The following is a 9,144-nucleotide window of genomic DNA, read 5'->3' on the forward strand; positions in this document are numbered from 1 at the left end:
TCCATGGTATATTATGCTAAGACAGTCTCTATAACTTTCTCTACTTTAAGTTATATAAATCCCCTTTCTGTTACCCAACCTTTGTGGGTGCCAGGTCTCTGAAAGGAAGCTATAGGAGCAGGTAAAACTTCTTTCCATATTTATTTGTGTGGAATTTTTACATTTCAACTGTATACCAGATGTAAGGAAGTGTTCTTGCTCTGGGGCCATCTGTCATTGCAGAGGTAGGATAGATACACATAATGACAGAGTAGAAAAAAGTAAGTACAGTGACCCAGGTTTAAATCCTGTCACCTGCTGTTATTGGTTGTGTTTCACTTCTTGACCTGCAGAATCCTTGTCTATAAAACTGAACTGGGGACCATGCCTAGTCATGTAAGTTCACTGTAAAATTCAAACAAAACAAAGTCTGTTAAGTATTTTGAAATGCCAAGATACAACCATGTGATCAGGGAAATTTACATGGAGAACAGAGTTGGGATAACATGATGCTAGAAAAACCAGAAAGCAGTCGGACACAATAGTTCACACCTATAATCCCAGCACTTTGGGAGCCCAAGGCAGTGGATTGCTTGAGTCCAGGAATTCGAGACCAGCCTGGGCAACAAAGCAAGACCTTATCTTTACAAAAAAAATTATTAAAAAGAGAGAGAGAGAAAAAAAAAAAACTAGAGTGGGCCAAAGTTAACAGCTCTAGAAGTTCAATTCCAAAAGGAATATTTATTCAGAATACATCAAAGGGTCTACTGGAATTGGAAACATAGTCATCATACTTAAGGATAAGGACAGCCAATTCCTTAGATGCAGGTCTTCTGAGTCAGTGAACCCTACACTCCTGGACTTGCCTCCAGATTATCATCAACTTCTGTACTGATGCTTGCAGGGGAGGCTCTGCAGACTCCCTGTATCTCTGGACACACAGAAAAAAGGACAGTCAAGTTTTTCATGTTGGACAGTATGAATTTAATTTGTAATCTCTATTTGTCACATATATCCATAATGTTCTTTGTGATAGTCACATCTGAAGCTTCTGGAAAAATAGGGGAAGATCTTATGGACTGTCAGATTGGAAAGACATAACTTCCCAAGACTTCTTAAAAGTTGACCCTAAGGGGACTTGTGGTTATGAATAGAATGCCGTTGGTTGCAGGAGAACACAATCCTGTTAGACTAACTAAAGAAGACAAATTAATTGCAAAAAATCCATTTAAAGAGATGAGTGAATTATGGAAACAAAAAGAATTAAAAGAACAAAAATTCCAGAGAGCAGAGTGTTTTGGCAAGTTTAGCTACCTTTCACAGGCTATTTTCTTTCTTGGGATATTTGCTGATTTGAAACACAGATCAGATCTGGTTCATGCAGAAGCACTGTAGGAAGGAAACAGGAGCAAGCAAAGCTTGTGGCGTTCATAGAAGCAACCACAACAATTTGGAAACAAAAGTATCCCCAAATGCCTTGCCAATTTTCCTATAGCACCTTTGCTAAATTGAGACTGAGTAAAAGGTTAGGAGTTTCTGCAAAGTAAGTTAAAATCTTCAGAAGTCCCATGATAATTGGGAGGAAAAGTTCCACTTGAGGAAAGGAGTCTGCTCAGAACATGGCTGGTCTCCCCAAGATGCTCATCAAATTTGGATGGAGCATACGGCAGGATGCTAAACAGCCTGAACCTTCCACTGTCTTTCAGAGCTTTCAATCAACAGTGTAGAAGAGACAGGCCTGAGAAACAAAAACAGAACTAGAGGTGGATCTTACTAAAATGTCAACCCAGTCTTGATCTAGCTCAGCCTCTTGGATTGGGGTGATGACCTCCTCACCTTATCTGCTCCACAGAGAAAACACAGATTTCCATCTGGCCAAAGTAGCATCATACAGAGCTTTGACTTGTGCTTTTTCCACAATGTCTGGCATACAGTCACAAATTACTAACATAAAAAGAGGCAGGAGATTGTGATCAACTACCAGGTGAAACAAACAAACAATATAAGTAGATGCAAAGAAAGAAAATGATATTTTATTTAGCATCTTAAGATTACATTTTGATACAATGATCAATATATTAAAGAGATTGAAAGACAATATGAATGAAAGTTATGAAAAGATGTGGGGTTTAATCATTGAATCAAAATCTGTAAAAGTAATCATTCTAAGACGGAAAAATACAACACTTGAAATGAAGACCTCATTGGATGAGTTGAACAGTATAGCTGAAGATTGACTCAATGATCCCAAAGACAGATCAACATGAAATATTTGACTAGAGCACAGAGAATGCAAAAGAATACACATATCAGTCACATGCAAGTCATAGTGCAAACCCCTTTATTCCTATTATTGGAGTTACTAAAGAAAAAAGAAAGAATAGGGTGGGACAAATATGTAAAGAAAACATAGTCAAGAATTTCCCAAAACTCTTAAAGTTAGCAATCTTCACATTCAAGAATCTCAGCCAACTCAGGATAGCTATAAGACTCCTCAAGGGTCTAGAACTAGAAATATCATTTGACCCAGCCATCCCATACTGGGTATATACCCAAAGGATTATAAATCATGCTGCTATAAAGACACATGCACACGTATGTTTATTGCAGCACTATTCACAATAGCAAAGACTTGGAATCAACCCAAATGTCCATCAATGACAGACTGGATTAAGAAAATGTGGCACATATACACCATAGAATACTAAGCAGCCATAAAAAAGGATGAGTTCATGTCCTTTGTAAGGACATGGATGCAGCTGGAAACCATCATTCTCAGCAAACTGTCACAAGAACAGAAAACCAAACACCACATGTTCTCACTCATAGGTGGGAATTGAACAATGAGATCACTTGGACACAGGAAGGGAAGCATCACATACCGGGGCCTATTGTGGAGTGGGGGGAGGGGGGAGGGATAGCATTAGAAGATATACCTAATGTAAATGACGAGTTAATGGGACCAGCACACCAACATGGCACATGTATACATATGTAACAAACCTGCACATTGTGCACATGTACCCTAGAACATAAAGTATAATAAACAAAAAAAGAAAGAAAGAAAACCACAACTAGGCATTTCACAACTAAACTGCTAAAGACGAAAGACTTGCTGATTCTAACGGGCTAGATGATCAATGTCCCACAGTCCTTATTTTAAAACCATATAAAATATTTCACAAATTATCTGAATATCGCTAGTTTAAAAAGGAAATTCATTTCAACAAAGTCAAAACAAGGGACAAATGAAAGATGGATAAATTGTGTTTATCATTTGAAGGTTGTAGCTGCTTTTCAAACCAGATAGAAAGCATTTGTTTCTAATTGTCTCATAACTGAGATAAATAAAACCAATTTTAAGGAGAAACTTTATGCCTGACAAGTATGAGTCAACTGGAACGTTGAGAAAACAATTCAAAAGAAGTCGAGTTTAGAACTTTACATCTTAACTCTTACTTTGTTTTGTTTTGTTTTGTGCTTTGTTTTTAGTCTTTTGTTTTCTGTTTTTGAGATGAAGCTTCGCCCTTGTTGTCCAGGCTAGAGTACAATGGTGCCATCTCGGCTCATGGCAACCTCTGCCTCCTGGGTTCAAGCAATTCTCATGCTTCAGTGTCCTGAATAGCTGGGATTCATGCCCAGCTAATTTTTGTATTTTCAGTAGAGATGGGGTTTCACCATGTTGGTCAGGCTGGTCTCGAACTCCTGACCTCAGGTGATCTACCTGCCTTGGCCTCCCAAAGTGCTGAGATTACAGGCATGAGCCACCGCACCTGGCCTTAACTCTTACTTTGTATGTTGACTTTAGAAAGCACAGATATACACTCTAGACAGCTTGACTGAGATTGCTCACATACCAGAATAATAGAGAATCAGGTGTCATTGTGGGTAGAATCAGAAGTAAGCAACCAACATTTACTGAGCCCTTAACAGTGCCAGGCATTAGACTACCTTTCTTACAGAGAGCATTGCAGGTATGAAATGAACTTCACATAGATCACACATGGATGTAGAAATGAACCCATTCATTAGCCTAAATGCCCATAAGGTAAATCATTTCAGACAGTACAATATCTTCAGCTCCATCTCAGTTCTTTTTTCATTCTATTGAGAAATAAACATTCATTCTAGCTGCCAGCTTCTGGATTTGTCTGGAGTGTTGCAGACCCGAGTGGAATCAGCCTGGATTCCCATCGATTTCTTTATTCAGGAACTAAGCTTGTGTTCCTCTTCTCCTTCCTCCTCTCAGAAACTACTGAGCCTTCTCTCTCTTCATTTGCACCATCCCCCCTCCCCACGCACAAGCCCGACTATGAAACGGGATGTCACCCTACTTTTGCCTCCCCTTCCAGCATATATATTCATTTCATCTTAAACTGTTTCTGCTAATCACTTTGGGAAACAGAGATAATTAAAATCATAAGCATGAAGGGAAAAAAATGAAATCATAAACATGAAGGGATTCAAAATCTCATCATTGGCCTGGAGCCGTGCTTCCTGGAGCACTCTTTATTCTACATCTGAAATTATAACTAAGCACAGTTGGGATTCTGCCCCTCTTCCCCCACTGTCTCAGCTAATTTAATTCTGGGTCCTATTCACTGATTGAATTAAATCCTACCGATATCATGAAAACATCCAATGTTTCCCTACTCCAAGTGCTCAACTCACAACTCTGAGGCCCACCAAAAGAGGTCTCTGCTGAGGTACCAGCTATTTCCTCTGTAAGGTGGTAATCTCCAAGGTAAACAATCCACCAGCACCTGGTACCTCTCCTTACCCTGCCTCCTTGGAAGAAAGGAAAAAGAGAATTTAGCAGAAAAAAATTCCTAAAACCTAACAAAGTGTCCCAGCCCTTTTGGACAGACCTATGTACCCATCTGTCATAAGTAAACCCATACAACAAGAATGTTGCCATGTCTTTAAAAATTCGGGAGTTCCAGCCAAGCGCAGTGGCTCATGCCTGTAATCCCAGCACTTCGGGAGGCCAAGGTAGGTGGATCATGATGTTCAGGAGATTGAGGCCATCCTGGCCAGCAAGGTGAAATCCCATCTCTACTAAAACTACAAAAATTAGCCAGGCGCGGGGTGCATGCCTGTAATCCCAGCTACTCAGGAGGCTGAGGCAGGAGAATTGCTTGTATCCGGGAGATAAATGTTGCAGTGAGCCGAGATCAGGCCACTGAACTCCAGCCTGGCGACAGAACTACACTCCATCTCAAAAATAAATAAAAATAAAAATTCCTGAACCCTCAGTTTGTCTCCCCTGTCCACTCAATTGAGTCATTATCTTTCCAAGCTAAACACATAGGAGCTATCTTTTCCTCCTTCCTTATCCTTTCCATTTGATCTATGGTCATCCCTCATTCTGCTATTTATTTTATCGCCCCCTTTTATCCTCATTTTTTTCTCTTGTATGTTGAATGTATTTGCTAGTTACATGTTAATCACCCTTGAATTATTTTGAAAGAAACTGATACCAGCTGATGTTTCAAAGATTGACTTTCTATACCTGTTCTGTACTTTCATTTCAGTGATCATTTATTCTATTATTTTAGGTTAATACTGTTGTTTTCATACCTTAAATAACCTTGCTTCCCACAAAGTAGGTTTTTTTTTTTTTTTTTTTTAGCATTTCTTATTTAACGCTTTATAAACACAATAACCTAGGAAAAGGGGTTACTTTATATCTACCTTCCACTCCTGCAGCTTTGATTCCTGGCACACACCATGAAAAGCAAGCAGAGGAACACGGCCGTTAGCAACTTTCACCACTTTTCACCTGTTCTTCCCCATTATTGAATCTATCTAAGGAAGACATCACTGTGACTGCCGGGAGATGTCAGGCCTCAAAAAGGAAGTTGAAAATTATGTAAGAAATGAGCCCAGTGACCTCCATTTCCTTGCCTCCTTGGTAAATAATTTGTGGTTTTCCAAAACTGGAGGCATATTTTAGAGTTCAAGCAAGCTTGGCAGTAAATTGTCCCAAGGCTCATAAAAATGTGCACACAGGGTTTTGCAGACACCAAATCAAATAACTAAAGTGAAGTGAAACCAAAACAGAGCAGATGCGTGTATGCACAGGCATATCCCAGTCCCAGAACTGCAGACAGAGTTGTCTGTCTTTTACTGTGTAACATAAATTCTAGAATATTAAACAGTTCAGTGGTAGGGAGGTGCAAGTCGCTCTTCCTTTAACCTCCAAAATATTTCTAACATCCAGTTTTGACTGCTTTCTTAAAAGAGATAGCTCATGGGTTATAACTTCGAACTTTGGAACAATTCAGGGTTTAGCAAAGCCATTGTCCTCTGCTTCTCGTCTTCTGCATGTGCTGAGAGATTGGGAAGGGAAGTCAGCGCTGTTAGTAAAGAAACTGAGGACAGAGGTGGGGCAAGCAAAGACACATGCTCTGGTGTCGGAAAAAAAGAAAAACAAACTTGAGGATCCTAGCAGGCTCCAGATCATAGGGATTAGGAAGAAATTGGCTCAAACTTAAATACTAAGTGTTCACTTCTATTTCCCTTCTGAATAAAACAGTAAGGGGATTGTGCCAATACCCTCCAGCAGTAGGCAGAAGAGTCCCAACTAGAATACAGAACTTGAGATGGTGAGTTCACTGCTCAGTGGACATATACCCAGATCGCAAACCCTTACAAATAGGACTTTCTACATCCTCCCAGACCCTCCTACGGTTTTGTTTTTTTTGTTTGTTTGTTTGTTTGTTCCCCCCCCCCCCTCAAAGCACCTACCTGAATGATCCTCTTCAAGAGAAACCAGGTCATAAGGCTTGTTCTCTTCTCCGCTGCAACCATGCAATGGACCTTGAAATCACTCAGAGGGAGAACCAGAGCCTCACAGTGGCCTCCAGGGTGTCCACCATCCACTGAGCTTACACCTCCACCTGCCCTGCCACCCTCACCTCTCAGGTCCCTCCAGCTGAACCCCTTTTTCACTCTGTCCCAACCAGATGGGGCTCATCGCTGCCTGTGTCTGCACTTTCTACTCCTCCCCCAGAGATCTTCTCACCCTGTTCTCTCTCCGCCCGTAAGTCTCTGCTCAGACATTATCTTTTCAGGGAGGCCTCCCTGACCATATCATCTAAATGGGTAAATGACAACTCTTCAAGACTCTTGTCCGCCACCTGGCTCTGCTTTTGCATACAGTACTTACCCCATTCTCTTTTTTTTTTTTTTTTTTGCTTTGAGATGGAGTCTCATTCTGTCACCCAGGCTGGAGTGCAGTGGCACGATCTCTGCTCCCTGCAGCTTTCACCTCCTGAGTTCAAGTGATTCTCGTGCCTCAGTCTCCCAAGTAGCTGAGATTACAGGCAGGTACCACCACACCTGGCTAATGTTTGTATTTTTAGTAGAGACGAGGTTTCACCATGTTTGTCAGCCTGGTCTTGAACTCCTGACCTCAAGTAATCCACCCACTTTGGCTTCCCAAAGTGTTGGGATTACAGGCATGAGGCTCCATGCCCAGTCCTCACCTTCTTATATTCTATGTAATTTTTGTCTCCCTCACCAGAGTATGAGCTCTGTGAAGCCGAGAGCTTTCCTTCCTTTTCTTCGCTGATGAATCCCAGCATAAAAAATTATGTCTTGTACACAGTAGGATTCAACAAGGAGATCTATGTATTATTTATATGTTTTTATATATCTCATTGACATATATGTTGTTTACATATATATCTTATTTACATATATCTTATATAGGTATATACACAAATGGTCCCTAACTTATGATGTTTTCTACTTTACAATATGGTGTGAAAGTGAAACACATTCAGTAGAACCTGTACTTCAAGTTCCCGTACAACCATTCTGTTTCTCATTTTCAGTACAGAATTCAATAAACTACATGACATATTCAACACTTTATTATGAAATAGACTTTGTGATAGATGATTTTGTCCAACTGTAGACTAATGTAAATATTGCGCATTTACAAGTTAAGTGTCTAAGCACATTTGCAGTGGACTAGGCTAAGCTACGGTGTTCGAAAGGTTAGGTGCATTCAGTGCATTTTTGGCTTGGAATATTTTCAGCTTACGGTGGGTTTATCAGAACATAACCCCATCATAAGTTGAGGAGCATCTTTCTCTCTCTCTCTATTTTCTCTCTCTCTCTCTCTCCATATAAATGTATATACACACATACACACATATACATATATATACACGCACACATATATACATGCTCTGCGGGTGTATATATATAGAGAGAGACAACTCTGTTCTCTGAGTGTGTGTGTATATATATATGTGTGTGTGTGTGTGTGTGTGTGTGTATATACACAGAGAGAGAAAAGAGAGAAAGAGAAATCAAATCATCCATGGCTAAATTTGAGAATAGATTTGTGTAATGATCTTTATTTTACCAATCAAAAAGTTAATGAAGAAATGGAACGGACAAAAACAAGTACCAAGCGGCCGGGCGCAGTGGCTCAAGCCTGTAATCTCAGCACTTTGGGAGGCCGAGACGGGCGGATCACGAGGTCAGAACATCGAAACCATCCTGGCTAACACAGTGAAACCCCGTCTCTACTGAAAAATACAAAAAACTAGCCGGGCGAGGTGGCGGGCGCCTGTAGTCCCAGCTACTCGGGAGGCTGAGCCAGGAGAATGGCGTGAACCCGGGAGGCGGAGCTTGCAGTAAGCTGAGATCTGGCCACTGCACTCCAGCCTGGGCGACAGAGCGAGACTCCGTCTCAAAAAAAAAAAAAAAAGTACCAAGCAATATTATACTTAATTAAGGTTTTTCTCTTTTGATTTAATGACTAGACTTATTATAACTTCTTCTTACAAAATAAATTATTGAGCAGAACACAGGTTTGTTGAAGACCAGGAATTTTCAGACATTCAGAAGTCTATCCTAGTCTGTCCTCTGGGTCTAATGGAAAGTTACTTGCTCAATGTTTATGTGAGCCAGGAACCAGCAGAAGTGGGTGCATGACTTCAGTGAAAACACAGGGAAATTTTAGAGGGTGATGGCTATCGGAAGTCTAGTTGCATATCTGGAAGCCATCTCTTCCTTGATTCATGGCTTTAAGGACAAGTGGACATTTTTTAAAAGGTACATGGTGGTTTCTTTATAGTTTGGCACAGAGTCACTGTGGACTCAGGGTGTCCCAGACACAGGGAGCAAAGTGGGTGGCAGAGGAAT

The 9,144-nt window shown here is 40.6% G+C and overlaps 1 long non-coding RNA gene across 1 annotated transcript; it reads right to left on the reverse strand.

Moving 5' to 3' along the window:
* Window positions 1-690: 690 nt before the first annotated feature.
* LOC105515624 lies at window positions 691-6,150 on the reverse strand. The gene is made up of 2 exons (XR_001002358.1): window positions 5,674-6,150; window positions 691-910 (listed from the first exon to the last, which is right to left on the reverse strand). It is a non-coding gene; the product is annotated as an uncharacterized LOC105515624 (long non-coding RNA).
* Between the last annotated feature and the right edge of the window lie 2,994 nt (window positions 6,151-9,144).

Source organism: Colobus angolensis, unplaced genomic scaffold (assembly GCF_000951035.1).
Source record: "Colobus angolensis palliatus isolate OR3802 unplaced genomic scaffold, Cang.pa_1.0 Scaffold266, whole genome shotgun sequence".
In the NCBI taxonomy this organism is placed as follows: Eukaryota; Metazoa; Chordata; class Mammalia; order Primates; family Cercopithecidae; genus Colobus; species Colobus angolensis.